Consider the following 21,428-nt stretch of genomic DNA (forward strand, 5'->3'; position numbering starts at 1 on the left):
TGCACATAGTTGGTTATGGACATTCGGTGTGAAATTACAAACTTTCAGAATTAAGGTGCTAATTTAAACTGAGAGCCAACAGACATCAAGCAAGAGAAGAAATTGAGAAAGTGAATTCTTCATGGTAACCTCAAACCAGTGAGAAGAATTGAACCTACACTGTTGGCATCACACTACTCTGTAAACCAACAATACCACCAACTGAGCTGAGCTGATTCCCTCATACACGCATTCTCTCTCTTTCACACACACAGACACACACACACATCAGTGGGAGTTGAGAGAAGACAAGAGGCGATGATCAATGCAGTGAATTTTATTCGGAGCATTCGGGAAGCAGTGGGTCAGAAGTGCAGGAACCGGGAATGTCAGCAAACGGACAGCGGGTGGGGACTGGGATACCACAGGGAAGGTGTAGCAGGATCAGGGTCATGTCCTGGAGAGGGACACGTTATCTTTTGGATAAGGATATTTGATGCAGTATTTCTCCAAATGGGGGCAGATTTCAGAGCTCACCGGTTCTGTGTTCAGGCAGGTGTACTATGTGCAGGCACCTCTAATATCCTCGCAAGTTTTACTTTCAGCTGGATAACGGAAAGAGAATGTGCTCATTATTGGCAATGTAAAGGACTTGTGACTTTCCAATTGTGTTCAAAACAGCTTGAGGCAAGGGTTATGGTAATGGTAACAATGCACAGTGCTGCCAGTCTGGGTTTAACTGAGGAATATGGAGTAGGGAACTGTGTACAGTGTGATGCTGGAAAAGCATAGCAGGCCAGGCAGCATCCGAGGAGCAGGAAAATTGATGTTTTAGGCAAAAGCCCTTCATCACAAATGAGTCTGGGAGCCTCAGGGATGGAGAGATAAATAGGAAGGGTGTGGGGCTGGGGGGAAGGTAGCTGAGAGTGCAATAGGTAAATGGAGGTGGGGGTAAAGGTGATAGATCTGAGAGGAGGGCGGAGCTAATAGGTGGGAAGGAAGGTGGACAGATGTGACAGGTCATGAAGATGGTGCTGAGCTGGAAGGTTGGAACTGGGGTAAGGTAGGGGGAGGGGAAATGAGGAAACTGGTGAAGTCCACATTGATGCCATGTGATTGAAGGGTCCCAAGGTGGAAGATGAGGCGTTTTTCCTCCAGGCGTTAGGTGGTATGGTAGTAGCAGTGGAGAAGGCCCAGTATCTGCACGTCCTTGGTAAAGTGGGAGGGGGAGTCGAAATGTTCGGCCACAGAGCAGTGGGGTTGATTGGTGCGGGTGTCCAAGAGATGTTCCCTGAAGTACTCTGTGAGAAAGCGTCCAGTCTTCCTAATGTAGAAGAGACCGCGTCAGGAGCAACGGATATAATAAAAGGCATGTGTAGAAGTGCTGGTGAAAGTTTGATGGATGTGGAAGGCTCCTTTGGGACCTTGAATGGAGGTGAGGAGGGAGGTGTGGGCGCAGGTTTTGCAATTCCTGCAGTGGCAGGGGAAGGTGCACGGAGGGGAGGGTGGGTTGTTAGGGGGCATGTTCTTGACCAGGTAGTCATGGAGGGAATGGTCTTTGCAGAAAGCGGATAGGATGTACATGGATTTCAGCACTGTGCACAGTTCCCATCTCTATATCCCTCAGTTCGACCCACATTGGGAGCACTGTGCACACCTCTCATCTCCATATCCCTCAGTTAGACAACACACTGTGCACAGTTCCCATCTTCATATCCCTCTGTTTGATCTACACTGCCCTCCCTCAGAGACAAATCCCCAATGGCAGTCTCAAAGGGTGGACTTGGCTGCTGCAACGGCCATTTGTCGACATTATATTCCATCTGCCAATTCCATGCCCACTCAGTGAAGCTGTCCATATCTGTTTACAGCCCTCTTTGATCATCCCCACAACTTTCTCTCCCACTCAGCATTGGACTTGTCAGTGAACCTGGAGACATTACATTTGTTCCCTTTGGCTAATCATTGATATTGATTATATTTGCAGGTGGTTTTAGCAGTGACCCTTCTGGCAGCTTCACTTGGTACTAGCTCACCAAGCTGGAAATGACACTGTTAACTGACCACTGGCCAGTCCTCTACCCTCCATGGCACAGCAAACACCATTACCCACATGGCACAGTCTGACTTAACATTGTAATGGTGTCATGTACTCTCTGAAAACAACAAGAGAAAGTTCAGGGAGGGATGTAGAGAAGTGAGAGGAAAAGAGAATGGGAGAATTAAGGAGACACAAATGGAAGGATAGCGACAATATGTGTGTGTGTGTGTGTGTCTGGGCGTGTGCGTGTCGATGAGTGAGAGAGACAGAGAGAGAGAGAGGGGGGAGAGACCTCATGAAACTGACTAGCTCCCTAAATGATTAAACAAAATTCAGTGACTGACCTACTGTTATCGGATAGTGTGGAGATTGCATTTCAAACCCGTGGCCAAGGAATGTTTGATGGGAACAAGGTAGAGGTGGGATGTTATTCTCTACCTAACACATGCTGTCCCTGTCTTGGGAGTGTTTGATGAGGATGGAGTGGAGATAGATTTTTGCTGTATCAAACCCAGGAGTGTTCTGTGTACAGAAGGTATTACAGAAACAGTATTTCTCTTCGTATAGCCTCTAGTCACTGTCCTGTGAATTTTGATGGGAGACAGATGAAATGGCGATATTTGAGTCCTTGGAATGCAAAGCAAGCTCCATTAAACAATTCCTGGATGTCAGACTAACATAGGATATTCACACACCTGGGTCAGGTTCCGTTATTCTGTATGGAAACCACCCCAAAATCCTCGATTAGATTCCAGTCTGTAACTCAATCCCGGGTATCAGTTATTCTGTATGTAGACCACCTTGATTAGATTCCAGCCTGTAACCTGTTACTTTATATATAAATTACCCCAAGCCCCTCAATTCGCTTTCAAACTGAAAGTCACTCCCCATTGTATCGTGTAATAAATAAACTCACTGAGACCATTAATGTGATTCCGGTTTCTAACTCAGTATAAACTAACTGGTTGAATCTAAAATTGGGAGCAGGACCAGAGAAAGCTGCATTTTTGTTTAGCTGCCCCATTTTGTTTTGCAGCAGGAGGAGCGGGAGCAATGACCAGAGGGCTGCTGGGAAGGAACATCGCCTCCTTAAAAACTTGTGACGAGGCAGAGCACATGCTGAGCAGGAGCTGAGTAAGTGAAGTAATGTATTTGTTCGGTGCGTTACCCGAAACACTACTTAAGTAGTGTCTCCCACCCATCCTCATCCTCTAACCAAAAAAAAAGCTCCATGCGTTGGATTGGTAAGGTAACTAGTATTATTTTTATTCCTTATTTTTCAATAGTCTCTTTGGGAATTCAAAATAGTGGGAATGGTGGTTAGGACAGTTGTATGGTCCCCCTGCGGAATGTGGGAGGTGAGGGTCACCATGAGTGTCCCCGTTGACTTTCTCTGTGGGAAGTGCACCCAACTCCAGCTCCACAAAAACCACGTTAGGGAACTAGAGCTGAGGTGAATGAACTTCGGATCATTCAGGAGGTGGAGAGGAGTTACAGGGAGGTAGTTACACATCAGGTAAAAGAAATAGGCCGATGGGTTACAGTCAGCGGACGGAAAGGGAACTAGCAGGCAGTGCAGGCATTCCCTGTGGCTGTTCCCCTCAATAACAAGTATAGCATTTTGAATACTGTTGGGGGGGACAAATTGCCACGGGTAAGGCATGGGGTACAGGTCTGTAGCATGGAGTCTGTCCCTGTTACTCAGAAGGAAAAGGGGGAGAGGAGCAAAGCATTAGTCACTGGGGACTCCATAGTTAGAGGGACAGATAGGAGGTTCTGTGAGAACGATAGATACTCACCGTTGGTGTGGTGCCTCCCAGGGTTTTTGATGTCTCGGATCACGTTTTTGGGAATCCTGAGGGGTTGAGGGAGTAGCCCCAAGTCGTGGTCTACATAGGCACTAATGATATAGGTAGGAAAAGGGATGGGGATTTAAGGCAGAAATTCAGGGAGCTATGGTGGAAGCTTAGAGCTTGAACAAATATAATTGATATCTCTGGTTTGTCTCCCATGCCACGTGCTAGCAAGGTGAAGAATAGGGAGAGAGAAGAGTTGAACACGTGGCTACACAGATGGTGAAGGAGGGAGGGTTTCGGATACTTGGATAATTAGGACTCTTTCTGGTGTAGGTGGGACCTCTACAAACAGGATGGTCTACACCTGGACCAGAGGGCTACCAATATCCTGGGGGGGATACCTGCAAATGCCTTTCGGAAATGTTTAAACTAATTCAGCCTGGGGATGGGAACCTAAATTGTCATTCCAGTGTCCAGGAAGTCAAGAGCAGTGAGGTTAGGAATAAGGTTTCATTTCACAAGTGTGCACCGGCAATGTCAATAGAATGGTCAAGAGGCATATGGCATGCTTTCTTTCATCAGATGGGGTATTGAGTACAAGAGTTGGCAGGTCATGTTATAATTGTATAAGACTTTGGTTTGGCCACATTTGGAATACTGCGTACAGTAGTTCTGGTCACCACGTTACCAAAACGATGTGGATGCTTTGGAGATGGTGCAAAGGTTGTTCACAAGGATGGTGCCTGGTATGGAGGACGCAAGCTATGAAAAGATATTTAGTAGATTAGGATTATTTTCATTAGAAAGACAGAGGTTGAGGGGGGATCTGACTGAGGTATACAAAATCATGAGAGACATAGACAGGGTGGATAGCAAGAAGCTTTTTTTCCCAGAGTGGAGAACTCAATTATTAGGGGTAACGAATTCAAGGTGAGAGGGGAAATGTTTAAGGGAGATATGCATGGAAAGTTCTTTATGGAGGGGGTGGTGGATGCCTGGCATGTGTTGCCAGTGGAGGTGGTAGAGGCGGGCACGATAACATCATTTAAGATGTATCTGGACTGATACATGAATGGGCAGGGAGCCGAGGGATACAGATCCTTAGAAAATAGGTGACAGATTTAGATGGAGGATCTGGATCGGCACAGGCTTGGAGGGCCGAAGGGCCTGTATCTATGCTGCAATTTTCTTTGTTCTTTGGTGTTGTGTGATTTTTAACTTTGTCCACCCCAGTCCAACATTGCCTCCCACAAATCGTAATCTATACCAAGGCAGCACTCACTCTGCTGAAACTGCTGGGATGGGGCTGTGTATTTCTCAGCTTAAAGTTACTGCTGATTGAAACTGGTATATGGCACTGTATTCACATGTTGAGAAGCTCATGGTAGCAGCTCCTTGCCTGATCTGATGCATGTTATTAAAATAATGTGGTTCCTGAGTTGTTGGCACCTTGAGCTCAGCCACAATTATCGCCCAGCCCTAATTGCTGTTGATTTGGGTCACTTTTCAGGATGTCTGAAGGAGCAGGAGAATCAACGGTTCAGGCAAAAGCCCTTCATCAGGAATGAGGTTGGGAGCCTAGTGGGTGGAGAGATAAATAGGAGAGGGGTGGAGCTGGGGGGAAGGTAGCTGAGAGTGTGATAGGTAGACGAAGGTGGGGTAATGGTGATAGATCGGAGAGGAGGGTGGAGCAGATAGGTGGGAAGGAAGATGGACAGGTAGGACAGGTCATGAGGGCGGTGCTGAGTTGGAATGTTGGAACTGGGTTAAGGTGGGGGGAGGGGAAATGAGGAAACTGGTGAAATCCACATTGGTGCCATGGGGTTGGAGGATTCTGAGGTAGAACATAAGGTGTTCTTCCTCCAGGCATCAGGTGGTTAGGGAGTGGCAATGGAGGAGGCCCAGGACCTGCATGTCCTTGGCAGAGTGGGCAGGGGAGTTGTAGTGGTGGTGGGGTTGGTTTATGGAGTATTCTGGAGCTGATCTCTGACGTGCTTTGTGAGTAGGCATCCTGTCTCCTCAATGAAGAGGAGACCACATCGAGAGCAACGCATACAGTAAATGAGGAGGAACGCCTCATCTTCCACCTCAGGACTCTCCAACCCCATGGCAGCAATGTGGATTTCACCAGTTTCCTCATTTCCCCTCCCCTCATCTTAACCCAGTTCCAACCCTCCAACTCAGCACCACCCTCTTCCCACCTATCTGCTCCACCCTCCCCTCTGACCGATCACCATTACCCCCACCTTTGTTTACCTATCACACTCTCAGCTAACTTCCCCCTAGCCCCACCCCTCTCCCACTTATCTCTTCAGCCCCTAGGCTCCCAGCCTCACTCTGGCTGAAGGGCTTTTGTGAAAAACATTCGCTTCTCCTGCTCCTCGGATGCTGCCTGACCTGCTGTGCTTTTGCAGCACCATACTCTCGACTATGATCTCCAGCATCTGCAGTCCTCACTTTCGCCTAACTGCTCTCTGAACCTGGACTGAGTTGCTGTGTAAACAGTCGCTGGTGTCCCTTCATTCCCAGATGGTAACTTTCAAACTTCAAACTCTGCAGCAATACCTTTAGATTGAGCCTCCTCTTAGATGGTGAGCCCTAGTGACATATTTTTTCTGTCAGGTGCGTGACCTCAATTACAGCAGCTCCTGTTTATTGGCCCTGAGGGTTTCAGCTCTCCCTCAGCATGCTGCCTGTCTTTTACCAGGACTTAACCATGCCCCTCAATGTTTGGAACATATACGTCTCACTCCGGGTCTTCCTAAGTAGTGGTTATCATCAGAGATCCATTGCCCAAGAAGCAGCATCTTCACCATCAAGTGTCTGGAGGGCCATGGGCATGGGAGAGACTAGAGTTGGGGATGTGCTGGGTAGCAGAGACCTGGTCTGGATGTTGCTGCAGTAATTGGCACACAGGACTTCCAACTCATGGCCACTGCCATTTGACACTTAAAAATGGCAATGTTCGGAAAAGACATAGAGTCATAGAGATGTACAGCATGGAAGTAGACCCTTCGGTCCAACCCATCCATGCTGACCAGATATCCCAACCCAATCTTATCCCACCGGCCAGCACCCGGCCCATATCCCTCCAAACCCTTCCTATTCATACACCCATCCAAATGCCTTTTAAATGTTACAATTGTGCCAGCCTTCCCCACTTTCTCTGGCAGCTCATTCCATACACATATACTCTGTGCGAAAAAGTTGCCCGTTAGGTCTCTTTTATATCTTTCCCCTCTCACCCTAAACCTATGCCCTCTAGTTCTGGACTCACTGACCCCAGGGAAAAGACTTTGTCTATTTATCCTATCCATGCCCCTCATTGTTTTGTAAACCTCTATGAGGTCACCCCTCAGCCTCCGACACTCTAGGGAAAACAGCCCTGTTCAGCCTCTCCCTCTAGCTCAAATCCTCCAACCCTGGCAACATCCTTGTCAATCTCTTCTGATATCTTTCAAGTTTCACAACATCTTTCTGATAGGAAGAAGACCAGAATCACATGCAATATTCCAACAGTGGTCTAACCAACTTCCTGTACAGCCGCAACATGACCTCCCAACTCCTGTACTCAATACTCTGACCAAAAACAGAAAGTATACCAAACGCCTTCTTCACTATCCTATCTATCTGTGACTCCACTTTCAAGGAGCTATGAACCTGCACTCCAAGGACTCTTTGTTCAGCAACACTCGCTAGGACCTTACCATTAAGTATATAAGTCCTGCTAAGATTTGCTTTCCCAAAATGCAGCACCTCGCATTTATCTGAATTAAACTCCATCTGCCACTTCTCAGCCCATTAGCCCATCTGGTCAAGATCCCATTGTAATCTGAGGTAACCTTCTTCGCTGTCCACTACATCTCCAATTCTGATGTCATCTACAAACTTACTAACTATACCTCTTATGCTCGCATCCAAATCGTTTATATAAATGATAAAAAATAGAGGACCCAGCACTGATCCTGTGGCACTCCACTGGTCACAGGCCTCCAGTCTGAAACACAACCCTCCACCACCACCACCCTCTGTCTTCTACCTTTGAGCCAGTTCTGTATCCAAATGGCTAGTTCTCCCTGTATTCCGTGAGATCTAACCTTGCTCACCAGTCTCCCATGGGGAATCTTGTCAAACGCCTTAGTGAAGTCCATTTAGATCACATCACCCGCTCTGCCCTCATCAATCCTCTTTGTTACTTCTTCAAAAAACTCAATCAAGTTTGTGAGGCATGATTTCCCACGCACAAAGCCATGTTGGCTATCCCTAATCAGTCCTTGCCTTTCCAAATACATGTACATCCTGTTCCTCAGGATTCCCTCCAACAACTTGCCCACCACTGACATCAGGCTCACTGGTCTATAGTTCTCTGGCTTGTCCTTACTGCCCTTATTAAAGGGCAAATATAGGGAGAGGTTGAACAGGCTGGGTCTGTTTTCCCTGGAGCGTCGGAGGCTGAGGGGGTGACCTTATAGAGGTTTACAAAATTATGAGGGGCATGGATAGGATAAATAGACAAAGTCTTTTCCCTGGGGTGAGGGAGTCCAGAACTAGAGGGCATAGGTTTAGGGTGAGAGGGGAAAGATATAAAAGAGACCTAAAGCAACTTTTTCATGCAGAGGGTGGTACATGTATGGAATGAGCTGCCAGAGGAAGTGGTGGAGGCTGGTACAATTGCAACATTTAAGAGGCATTTGAATGGGTATATGAATAGGAAGGGTTTGGAGGAATATGGGCCGGGTGCTGGCAGGTGGGACTAGATTGGATTGGGATATCTGGTCGGCATGGACGGGTTGGACCGAAGGGTCTGTTTCCATGCTGTACACCTCTATGACTCTATGACTCTAAGAGACATATCTCAAAAAACATTATCAAGAACGAACCCGCTCTACTCACTACAGCAGACTTTCTGTGAGACACACTTAAAATGATTAACTTATCTGTTTCTGTGCTGTGACTTCACCCAAACAGTTCCTCCAAGATCAGTTGTGAATTTTGCTGTTTATTTTCCCAGGCATACACCGATGTCCAGTGATACATGAATTCAAACAGCAAAGGTAGTAACTGTGCAGGTACACTGTGGTGTCAGTTTCTTTCTCCCTCTCTCTCCTGCACTGACCTCACCATGTGCTTCCTTTTGTCTGCTCTTCTCCCTTTTAAAACTGCTGTTGTTTTGACTTTTTTTTCAAAGTTCCAAAACAATGCAACAGCATATAAAACAGAAATTGCTGCTCCTGGAATTCGAGGAAATCACCTCCAACACATCATGCTCCAGTTGGAGGATGCTCATGTGTGCAGTGGGATCCCCTCTATGTGTACCATTGTTTGGACAGAAATTCACATAGCTACCAGAATGCGGTAATCCTCTCGGGAGCCTGTGTCCTACAGCCTGAGCTGCCTCAGCCATATGTGTTGTATGTCTTTCAGGGAGGCAAAATGGCAAGCTCTGTAAAGACTGCTGCTGCACATCATTCAGCTCTACTCTTTCAAACACCACCTGGGTACACCTTGGTGTTCCTGTTTACCACTGGGCAGTGGGAATTCCCAGTCAGAGTCATCCCTCTTTCCCTGGGGGATCTGAGGTGGAGGGTGTTGCACACCACAGTTCCTCATATGCACAGATTATGGTAGTTCACAGACTCCCAGCCCAACTGCTTATTTTGAGGCACTATGGAGTCCATGGACCAAGTGTATATTGGTTGTGGATGTTTGCATTCTGTTTCTAATTACTTGAAAATGCTTTTGTTATGTTTTTAGTTGCATTTCAGCCTCACAATCTGATCTTTGGGCATCCAATGAGGAGTGGTGTGGCAGTTCAAAGGAGTTTCTTGTGGGCCTGCTCCTGGGACTGGTCAGGCTAGTTATTAACAGGTCCAGGCAGTAGGCCATAGAGGAGTCATCCCTGCGCACTGCCTGTCCCTGTTCTACAGTTACACTCAAGCCCTTGGAGAGGGAGGATGCCGTGTCCACCAATGCTCGCAATGCCTTTAGGGATAAAGGGCTTCATTTTCCCACCAACTCCGTTTTGATTTAATCCCACCCTTCTCTCCCTACTCCTTCTCCTTCACTTGTTGACACAAGCAATTTATCAGGCTTGTTCAAGTTTAACTGACCACATGGATATTTCTCCTGTTGATAGAAAAGGCAGAATAAAGTCTTCAGACAGTGATGTCTTTTTACTGTATCACTATATATGTACACACAGCCATGGACCTTTTGAGGAAAATATAGGCAACTTCTGCTCAGTCCCATTTGGGGGCAGTGGGAGTGTGGGAAAGGAAAAGAAAACAAATAGGAGTGTCAGAGGTTCTGCCCCCTCTTGGAGCTGGCGCTGATGAAGCTGGATCGATGGCAATGATTTTCTATGGCTAAATAGAAGGTGACTTGGCGATAGGATACTGGTATTAGTGGAAGTATTTCGGTAGCATTGAGAGAAAAATACACTCCTGAAGACATTCACTCACAACAGTTGTCTTTGAGTTGAGGTAAGCATTTTTGGCATCATGCCACTATTTGGGAAGCTTGACTCATTCAATATTGCCTTTAAAGCCTGGGCCCAGTATGTGGAAATGATTTTTTTTTCAAGCCAATGACATTGGAGCAGATAAAAAGCATTGGCTAATTCTCCTGACAGCTTGTGGATCCACAGCATTTTCATTTATTAGAATCCTGACTTTCCACGAGGCACCACATACTAAAACCTTTCAAGAGTTGATGGATTTAGTTAAGAAATATTATGATCCCAAACTCCTTTCATTTTGACATGTTGTCAGTTTTACTCGACAATTTGAAACCAGGGGAATACATATTGGGATTTTTGACGAGGTTAAAATGACTGGCAGTGGCATGTGAAAAATTGAGAGACTGTTTGTTTGGTTTCTGGGATTAATGATGTAATCATGCAAAAGCATCTACTAGCTGAAGCCCAAATGGACTTCAAACAGGTACTGCAAGTAACTGCCATTGACTGCCACTGTCGTGTGTGTATATATATATATATATATATATATCTGGCTTTGTCATTGGAAAATGTGACAAGTTGAGCTTAGAGTTAGAGGCTATTCCGATGGAAGTGGACACCATCCCAGGCCAACTGAGCCTAGGGAAACATTACTTGAATGAAGAAGGTGAATGCAGATGCTGGAGATCAGAGTCAAAGAGTGTGGTGTTGGAAAAGCACAGCAGGTCAGGCAGCATCCGGAGAGCAGGAGAATTAGGGATGAAGCCATTCCTGCTGAAGAACTTACATCCACATTTCTCCTGCTCCTCGGATGCTGCCTGACCAGGTGTGCTTTTCCAGCACAATACTCTTCAACCACTTGAATGAAGACAATATCAGAGCATATCTGAGAGAACTCAGGACATATCCTGAATAGACAGACCCTGGATCAGCCTCTGCAAATCTCCAAAACAACACCAAACCAAATGATTGTAAACATTTCGAGGATATGGGTTGGCAGACCATTGTAGTTGCTGCCTGTATGCTGACTGGAGACAGCAAAAGAGTCCCATTCAGCCTGAATTGAATAAGACAACTCATAGGCTGGTATCCAGGGCAGTGCACACCCGGAAAGTCCACCTTCAATTGGGTTGGAACAGTTCAATTGCTTACCAACATCCAAATCTGAACCAATCAAAATAAAAGTACAATTGAACGTCACCCATTCCCAGTGGAGTTCGATACCGGCTGTATTGGTGATTGACGAAACAATCTTTAACAAAATTTGCTCTGGACTCCAATCCTTAATTTTGCATAATACTTGCACTGGATACAGTTCAGAGAAGAATCACTAGGCTGATTCCTGTGTTGAAAAGATCCTTGTCTTAAACGTCCAGTTACACTGGACTAGAAATGTTAACTCTCTGATCCCTCTACAGATGCTGCCAGACTTGCAGAGTTTCTCCAAAGATTTCAGTTTTTTGTGTGTTCCAAGATGTCAGTGTTCCTCTAAATCCAGTTGTTTGCACAACCCCAATTCCTTGCTGTTTTTTGCATACAGTAATGATTTCAATACAAATGTAGGTTTGAATAATAACTTTGTAGGCTATATGAAAATTAGTATAGTAAATATGGGAACAAAAGCCTTCGACTACAGAGCAGTTGCAATTGAATTTCATCCTGAAACATGCGGGGGCCTGCATTTTGTGAGGACAAACAAGGGAAGGGAGTGCACAATGAATGGTAATACTTCAGGAAGTGCAGAAGTATGTTGGTGTGCATGTCTATAGATCCTTGAAGGCAGCAAAGTAGGTAAATAAGGTGATTAAGAAGCTATATGGGATATTTAGCTTTATCAGGCTAGGCTTATACAAGAGCAAGGAGATTAGGGAACTGCATAAGACAATGGTTAGTCCACAGCTGGAGTACTGTGTGCAGTACTGGTTGTGACACAATAGAAAGGATGTGATTGTATGAGAGACAGTACAAAGGGGCTTCACTAGGATGTTGTCTGAGCTGGAGTTGTTTCAGTTTTGAAGTTAAAAATCACACAACACCAGGTTATAGTCCAACAGGTTTATTTGGAAGCACTAGCTTTGGAGCCCTTCATTGGGTAGTTGTGGAGTATAAGATCACAGGACACAGAATTTATAGCGAAAGATTAGTGTCATGCAACTGAAATGATACATTGAACAAACCTGGTTTGTTAACTCTTTCATCTTTAGAGTGGGTTGCAGGTTTTGCTTCATTAATATGTAAATCCTAGAACTTCTTTTAACTTTGTCCATCCCAGAACCTCTTTTAACATTGTCCACACAAGTCCAACTCTGGCTCCTCCACATTCAGTTTTGAAGAGAGACTAAATAGGCTGGGATTGTTTTCCTCAGAGCAAAGAAGGCAGTGAGAGATCTGGATTGTGGCCAACAAATTCATGAGGGTTGATAGGAGGAAACCTTTTCCTTGGAGGTTGGAGGGGTTGGAGGAATGAGAAGAGACTTAAATTAAGGGCCAGGACATTTAAAAGAAAAGTTTTTCACCCAGACAGTGATGGGCATCCAGAAATCATTGCCTCAAAGGGTGGTAGAGGTGTGAACCATGACAACCATTTAAGAAACATTTGGAAGATAATGTAGCACCACAGCATAGAAAGCTAAAGGTCAAGTCCTGGAAAATGGAATTAAAAGTAGATGAATATTTGATGACTGGCAAAGATGGGATGAGTTGAAGGTAGCATTTGTGCTGTAATAAATATCAAAGAGGCCACCTCCCACATTCCAATTTCAAAACCAATCTCTGTCTCCTTCTCTCTTTCTCTACTTCGCTCCCTCATTCTCTGGTCTCCACTGAACCTCAACAAAAAGAACCAAAGAATGATGTGGCACGATGGCTCAGTGGTTAGCACTACTGAGTCACAGCACCAGGAACCCAGGTTCAATTCCAGTCTTGGCAACTGTCTGTGTGGGTTTCCTCCAGGTGCTTCAGCTTCCTTCCACAGTCCAAAGATTAGATTACTTACAGTGTGGAAACAGGCCCTTCGGCCCCACAAGTCCACACTGACCCTCTGAAGAGCAACCCACCCAGACCCATTCCCTACATTTACCCCTTCACCTAACACTACGGGCAATTTAGCATGGCCAATTCACCTAACCTGCACATTTTTGGACTGTGGGAGGAAATCAGAGCACCCAGAGGAAATCCACGCAGACACGGGGCAAACGTGCAAACTCCACACAGACAGTTGCCTGAGGCGGGAACCCGGGTCTCTGGCGGTGTGAGGCAGCAGTGCTAACCACTGTGCCACCGTGTGAATTGGCCATTTCTAAATTACCCATAGCCTTTGGTGCATTAGTCAGAGGGAAATGGGTCTGGGTGGGTTACTCTTTGGAGGGCCAGTGTGGACTTGTTGGGCTGAAGGGCCTGTTTCCATGCTGTTGGGAATCTAATCTTCCAAAAAAAAACTGTAGATGCTGGAACATCAAAAGAAAAATCTGAAATTGCTGGAAAATGTCAGCAGATCTGGCAGCATCTGTGGGGGAAACTCAGACTAAACGTTGCAGATCAGTGACCCGGCTTCAGAATTTCCATTAACCTGCCCCACTCTCCCTCATTCCAATTTGATACCAATGCCCACCCCACTCCTTTCAGAGATCACCATTCAGAACTCCCGCGCAGTGACGACAAAGGGCCGCCTCGGCCTCCTATTGGCTACTGAAAGTGTAGAGTGGCAGCTTGGTGGGCGAATCGGAAAAGCGGGTGACTGAAGCCCCGCCCACGCCCACGCGGACCCGGAAGCTGGTGTTTGCTACAGTCAGCGGGAGATTTCCGGGTGTCTTGTGTCTTGTGCAGACGGTGAGAAATGAGATGAATGTTGTTTCTGGGAAGGTTACCGTGAGGATATGTGGTCACGCTGTAGTGTTATTATAAACACAGACTGGTCCGGGAATCTAATGGTTTGAAGGAAAAAGTACCAACTTTCACTTTTCAGGAGGATGGAGGTCCCAGAGAGGTCAGACAGTGTGTGACCCCGAGAGAATGGAGGTCCCAGAGAGGTCAGACAGTGTGTGACCCCGGGAGAATGGAGGTCCCAGTGAGGTCAGACAGTGTGTGACCCCGGGAGGAGGAGGTCCCAGTGAGGTCAGACAGTGTGTGACCCTGGGAGGATGGAGGTCCCAGTGAGGTCAGACAGTGTGTGACCCCGGGAGGATGGAGGTCCCAGAGAGGTCAGACAGTGTGTGACCCCGAGAGAATGGAGGTCCCAGAGAGGTCAGACAGTGTGTGACCCCGGGAGAATGGAGGTCCCAGTGAGGTCAGACAGTGTGTGACCCCGGGAGAATGGAGGTCCCAGTGAGGTCAGACAGTGTGTGACCCCGGGAGAATGGAGGTCCCAGTGAGGTCAGACAGTGTGTGACCCCGGGGAGGATGGAGGTCCCAGTGAGGTCAGACAGTGTGTGACCCCGGGAGGATGGAGGTCCCAGTGAGGTCAGACAGTGTGTGACCCCGGGAGGATGGAGGTCCCAGTGAGGTCAGACAGTGTGTGACCCCGGGAGGATGGAGGTCCCAGTGAGGTCAGACAGTGTGTGACCCCGGGAGGATGGAGGTCCCAGAGAGGTCAGACAGTGTGTGACCCCGGGAGAATGGAGGTCCCAGTGAGGTCAGACAGTGTGTGACCCCGGGAGGATGGAGGTCCCAGTGAGGTCAGACAGTGTGTGACCCCGGGAGGATGGAGGTCCCAGAGAGGTCAGACAGTGTGTGACCCCGGGAGAATGGAGGTCCCAATGAGGTCAGACCGTGTGTGACCCCGGGAGGATGGAGGTCCCAGTGAGGTCAGACAGTGTGTGACCCCGGGAGGATGGAGGACCCAGTGAGGTCAGACAGTGTGTCACCCCGGGAGGATGGAGGTCCCAGTGAGGTCAGACAGTGTGTGACCCCGGGAGGATGGAGGTCCCAGAGAGGTCAGACAGTGTGTGACCCCGGGAGGATGGAGGTCCCAGAGAGGTCAGACAGTGTGTGACCCCGGGAGGATGGAGGTCCCAGAGAGGTCAGACAGTGTGTGACCCCGGGGAGGATGGAGGTCCCAGAGAGGTCAGACAGTGTGTGACCCCGGGAGGATGGAGGTCCCAGAGAGGTCAGACAGTGTGTGACCCCGGGAGGATGGAGGTCCCAGAGAGGTCAGACAGTGTGTGACCCCGGGGAGGATGGAGGTCCCAGTGAGGTCAGACAGTGTGTGACCCCGGGAGGATGGAGGTCCCAGAGAGGTCAGACAGTGTGTGACCCCGTGGAGGATGGAGGTCCCAGTGAGGTCAGACAGTGTGTGACCCCGGGAGGATGGAGATCCCAGAGAGGTCAGACAGTGTGTGACCCCGGGAGGATGGAGGTCCCAGTGAGGTCAGACAGTGTGTGACCCCGAGAGGATGGAGATCCCAGTGAGGTCAGACAGTGTGTGACCCCGGGAGGATGGAGATCCCAGAGAGGTCAGACAGTGTGTGACCCCGGGAGGATGGAGGTCCCAGAGAGGTCAGACAGTGTGTGACCCCGGGAGGATGGAGGTCCCAGTGAGGTCAGACAGTGTGTGACGCCCCTGGAGGATGGAGGTCCCAGAGAGGTCAGACAGTGTGTGACCCCGGGAGGATGGAGGTCCCAGAGAGGTCAGACAGTGTGTGACCCCGGGAGGATGGAGGTCCCAGAGAGGTCAGACAGTGTGTGACCCCGGGAGGATGGAGGTCCCAGAGAGGTCAGACAGTGTGTGACCCCAGGAGGATGGAGGTCCCAGTGAGGTCAGACAGTGTGTGACCCCGGGAGGATGGAGGTCCCAGTGAGGTCAGACAGTGTATGACCCCGGAGAGGATGGAGGTCCCAGAGAGGTCAGACAGTGTGTGACCCCCTGGGGAGGATGGAGGTCCCAGAGAGGTCAGACAGTGTGTGACCTCAGGAGGATGGAGCTCCCAGAGAGGTCAGACAGTGTATGACCCCGGGGAGGATGGAGGTTCCAGAGAGGTCAGACAGTGTATGACCCCGGGGAGGATGGAGGTCCCAGAGAGGTCAGACAGTGTATGACCCCGGGGAGGATGGAGGTCCCAGAGAGGTCAGACAGTGTGTGACCCCCTGAAAGAATGGAGGTCCCAGAGAGGTCAGGCAGTGTGTGTCTCCTGGGGAGGATGGAGGTCCCAATGAGGTCAGACAGTGTGTGACCCCAGGAGGATGGAGCTCCCAGAGAGGTCAGACAGTGTGTGTCCCACCGGGAGGATGGAGGTCCCAGTAAGGTCAGACAGTGTATGACCCCCCCGGGAGGATGGAGGTCCCAGAGAGGTCAGGCCGTGTGTGTCTCCTGGGGAGGATGGCGGTCCCAGTAAGGTCAGACAGTGTGTGACCCCCTGGGAGAATGGAGGTCCCAGAGAGGTCAGGCAGTGTGTGTCTCCTGGGGAGGATGGCGGTCCCAGTAAAGTCAGACAGTGTGTGACCCCGGGGAGGATGGAGGTCCCAGTAAGGTCAGACAGTGTGTGACCCTGAGGAGGATGGAGGTCGCAGTGAGGTCAGACAGTGTGTGTCCCACCGGGAGGATGGAGGTCCCAGAGAGGTCAGGCAGTGTGTGTCTCCTGGGGAGGACAGAGGTCCCAGTGAGGTCAGACAGTGTGTGACCTCCCAGGAGGATGGAAATCCCAGAGAGGTCAGAAAGTGTGTGACCCCCCGGGAGGGTGGAGGTCCCAGAGAGGTCAGACAGTGTGTGACCCCCCGGGAGGGTGGAGGTCCCAGAGAGGTCAGACAGTGTGTGACCCCCCCGGGAGGGTGGAGGTCCGAGAGCGGTCAGACAGTGTGTGACCCCGGGGAGGATGGAGGTCCCAGAGAGGTCAGACAGTGTATGACCCCGGGGAGGATGGAGGTCCCAGAGAGGTCAGACAGTGTGTGACCCCGGGGAGGATGGAGGTCCCAGAGAGGTCAGGCAGTGTGTGACCCCCTGGAAGAATGGAGGTCCCAGAGAGGTCAGACAGTGTGTGTCCCACTGGGAGGATGGAGGTCCCAGAGAGGTCAGACAGTGTGTGACCCCAGGAGGATGGAGCTCCCAGAGAGGTCAGACAGTGTATGACCCCAGGGAGGATGGAGGTTCCAGAGAGGTCAGACAGTGTATGACCCCGGGGAGGATGGAGGTCCCAGAGAGGTCAGACAGTGTATGACCCCGGGGAGGATGGAGGTCCCAGAGAGGTCAGACAGTGTGTGACCCCCTGGAAGAATGGAGGTCCCAGAGAGGTCAGGCAGTGTGTGTCTCCTGGGGAGGATGGAGGTCCCAGTGAGGTCAGACAGTGTGTGACCCCAGGAGGATGGAGCTCCCAGAGAGGTCAGACAGTGTATGACCCCGGGGAGGATGGAGGTCCCAGAGAGGTCAGACAGTGTGTGTCCCACCGGGAGGATGGAGGTCCCAGAGAGGTCAGACTGTGTGTGTCCCACCGGGAGGATGGAGGTCCCAGAGAGGTCAGACAGTGTGTGACCCCGGGGAGGATGGAGGTCCCAGAGAGGTCAGACAGTGTGAGACCCCGTGAGGATGGAGGTCCCAGAGAGGTCAGACAGTGTATGACCCCGGGGAGGATGGAGGTCCCAGAGAGGTCAGACAGTGTGTGACCCCGGGGAGGATGGAGGTCCCAGAGAGGTCAGACAGTGTATGACCCCGGGGAGGATGGAGGTCCCAGAGAGGTCAGACAGTGTGTGACCCCGGGAGGATGGAGGTCCCAGAGAGGTCAGACCGTGTGTGACCCCGGGAGGATGGAGGTCCCAGAGAGGTCAGTGTATGACCCCGGGGAGGATGGCGGTCCCAGAGAGGTCAGACAGTGTGTTTGTCCCCCAGGAGGTTGAAGGTCCTAGTGAGGTCAGACAGTGTGTACCCCTGAGAGGAGGTCCCAGTGAGGTCAGTCGGCGTGTGACTCCCCCCCCCCCCCGCCTCCGCCCCGCCCCGCCCCGCCCCACCCCGCCCCGCCCCACCCCACCCCAGGAGGATGGAGGTCCCAGGGTATGATACAACAGCCAACGGCCACCAATATCCCGACTACTACTATCAGGGAAGTAAGGATGGAAACTACCACCCCCTTCCATTTTCCAAACCAGGGTTCAAGCCATCCCGTGAGAGATGTGTCTACTCCTGAATTCTCAGCCAGTTCCTCTGCTAAGGTAGTCAATCCCCTTAAGGCCTGAGTAATTGAACCATCAGGTGCAGTGTTATTAGGAATAAAGGTACAACAGCTTCCTCCTAACGTCACACACACACACTTTTTCTGCTAAAATCATATCAAGGGCCATTCTGTTCTCCCATGCCATCCTCCTTGTCGCATCAAGCTGGTCTGATATTCCTTTAACCGCATCTCTTGTATAATTTATAAATCGCTGTTGATTATAGAAAATGTAAGTTATCCAATCTACATTTTTATTAATTGTTACCCACCAAAAGAGAGCTGACTCAAAACCTGCTGCAATCTGGTTGCGAGCCTTGAATTCATCAGATACCCCCCCCCAGGAACTCCTACCGAATCAAGATAAATCCTGTCATCGAAAGAAGTATCTAACAGTGATCTCTTACCCCTTCCCTTTTTCCCTACTACCTTTTCCTTCTCAAATGCCAGGGTAAATGGAATTGCCAATTGTACAAATGCACATATCCCTCTCCAATCCGGAGGGAGGGAGGGTCTCAGTATTTTGCCTCCACAGTACCACCACAGATCCACTCGGGGAACCTTTAGTGCTGAGTAGTTCCCTCCTTTCTCCGTTTTGGTGACATTCTTAATCTCTGTCCATAATTTCAGCTCCCCCAAATCTCTCGACCGACTTGTATCTTGTCTATGCACACACAACGTGTGATGTCCAACTGCGGCAGAAAATGTGGGGGGGACTTTTGCATCTATCTTCTCCAAGGGAGGGAACATCAGAGATAGGGAGGTACAATTCCTATCATTCCATGCAGTCTCATCCTGATACAGGGCTATCATACATTTCATGCCCTTCCTGTCTCGCTTCCACCCGAGCGGAAAGGGAACCACCTGGGCCACTGGCCTACTGGAGGCACATCCATAGCAATTGCTTTTGTTCAGACTTTTTACAGTATACTTTACCCATTCAACCCAGGCATTTGCATCCCCGTACCCAGTTTCTATTTCGATAGTCTGTTTCAAGTCCTTTACCTCTATAATTTTTACTACTTTAGGATCAGTGGGACGGGTGAAAGGTTGTATCTCATTATCCAGTAGTTCTACCCATTTTCCCTGTCCTAAACTAATTCAAAAACAACAGCCCAAGAAATCCTTCCCATTTGCTTTCATTTCTATCCCAAATGTTTCATTTAATTGTATCTCATAGGTGCCCCCCTCCCAGAATTGCTTCGTGCCATGTGGTTTTCTTTATCGTTAGGTATATTGGGTTACACTTTTTATCGGGACAATCGCGAGCTGGTCGGAAGGGGGCCCGGTGTACTGTGACGAGACCATTATACCAAGTACCATTCCCAAGGCCATCCCCATAGGACTCAAGGTGTATCTCAGAGCGGCAGTACTGTCTCTGATTATCTACATCCCCACAATTTACTAAGCTGCATGCATCAGCGTCTATTACTTGTGGATTATTAACAGTTAATAATACATATGAAAATGATATTTGACAATATCCCAATACCAAGAGGGCTAGCATCATAACTCTAAACATTCCCAGTATTCTAATCATCATGCTGAAGCACAAAAAGACTTAATATACAATCTTACAGAAATAATCCCGTGCTCGCGTCGCTATTGTACAATCAGTTACTCAAAGTCTCTTTAGTCTGAGTTTCAGCGGGTCTTGCGTTGATTCAGCTGTCCAGACTTCTTCCTCAACTGGAGGGCCCACTGGCCCTTTGATCTAAGTGTAGTGAGTCCAGCCTTTTTCCGCCGTCCTTATTGCCGTTTCGATAGTCAAAAGAGCCTGGTACGGCCCTTCCCAGTCCGGCTGCAATTTAGTCTCTCTCCATGATTTTACTAAGACCCAATCACCTGGCTGGATGGGATGAACGGTGAATTCAAGGGGTGGAGTCTGTGCCAATAAACCCTGTTTCCTGAGGAAAGACAAAGAGGAGAACAAGCCCAGTATATACTTCTTTAAGAACAAATCTTTAGTTTCGGGAATTGGCAATTCTCCATTCGTTCCCAGATAAGGTAATCCAAATAAGATTTCATAGGGGAATAGTTCAAAGTTTGTGCGAAGATTTGTAGCTCTGGTGCTCGTTGTTGTGGTTCTGTTCGCCGAGCTGGAAGTTTTTGTTGCAAACGTTTTGTCCCCTGGCTAGGCAACATCATCAGTGCTTGGGAGCCTCCTGCAAAAGCGCTTCTTTGATGTTTCCTCCGGTGTTTATAGTGGTCTGTCCCTGCCGCTTCCGGTTGTCAGTTTCAGCTGTCCGCTGTAGTGGTTGGTATATTGGGTCCAGGTCGATGTGTTTGTTGATGGAGTTTGAGGATGAATGCCATGCCTCTAGGAATTCCCTGGCTGTTCTCTGTCTGGCTTGCCCTATGATAGTAGTGTTGTCCCAGTCGAATTCCCCATAGGGGAATAGTCCTAAATCTTTCCTCCGCCAAGGGACAAGCCCAAAAGGTATCCTTTAAATCTATCACACTAAACCATCTGTGGTCATGAGGGACCTTACTTAATAACGTGTAGGGGTTTGGCACCACTGGGTGCCTGATCTGTACTATTCGATTTAATGTTCTCAAATCCTGCACCAATCGATAAGTTCCATCAGATTTCCATACTGGTAGAATTGGGGTATTATAAGGAAACATACATGGCTCCAACAGTCCATCTCTAATCAGTCCCTCAATTACTGGCTGCAGTCCGCGTTTACCTTCTATGGAAATGGGATATTGTCGCTCACTGACAATATCTCCTTTCCTTTTTAAATTTACTTCAAGGGGAGGGATCTGTAGTCCTCCACGATTCCCTTCCCTAGCCCATACAATAGGGTCTATCTCTCTCTCTCTATCCTCTGTCAACATTGCCATTTGTACAACTAATTCTTTTTCCTGAATTCCAATCTCCAGTCCTAAGAGGATAATTAAGTCTCTCCCTAGTAAGTTACTTCCTATATCAGGGATATACAGCAGTTCCCCTGTGATCCTATCCTTAGGACCTTCTATCATCATAGGTTCAAATACTGGAACAGTAAATCCTTCCCCTT

The 21,428-nt window shown here is 48.8% G+C and overlaps 1 protein-coding gene across 1 annotated transcript in view; it reads left to right on the forward strand.

Annotated features, from left to right (window-relative positions):
• The first annotated feature begins 13,707 nt into the window (after window positions 1-13,707).
• The window catches only part of LOC148141521 (NACHT, LRR and PYD domains-containing protein 3-like), a 36,282-nt gene continuing 28,561 nt past the window's right edge, over window positions 13,708-21,428 (forward strand). The window contains exon 1 of the mRNA XM_087978417.1: window positions 13,708-14,101. The gene's annotated coding sequence lies outside the window, so the exon portion shown is untranslated. The remainder of the gene's footprint in view (window positions 14,102-21,428) is intronic.

The sequence above is a fragment of the Chiloscyllium plagiosum genome, unplaced genomic scaffold, assembly GCF_037043375.1.
Source record: "Chiloscyllium plagiosum isolate Xiang-an unplaced genomic scaffold, Cpla_swu_hap1 HiC_scaffold_33, whole genome shotgun sequence".
Classification (NCBI taxonomy): Eukaryota; Metazoa; Chordata; class Chondrichthyes; order Orectolobiformes; family Hemiscylliidae; genus Chiloscyllium; species Chiloscyllium plagiosum.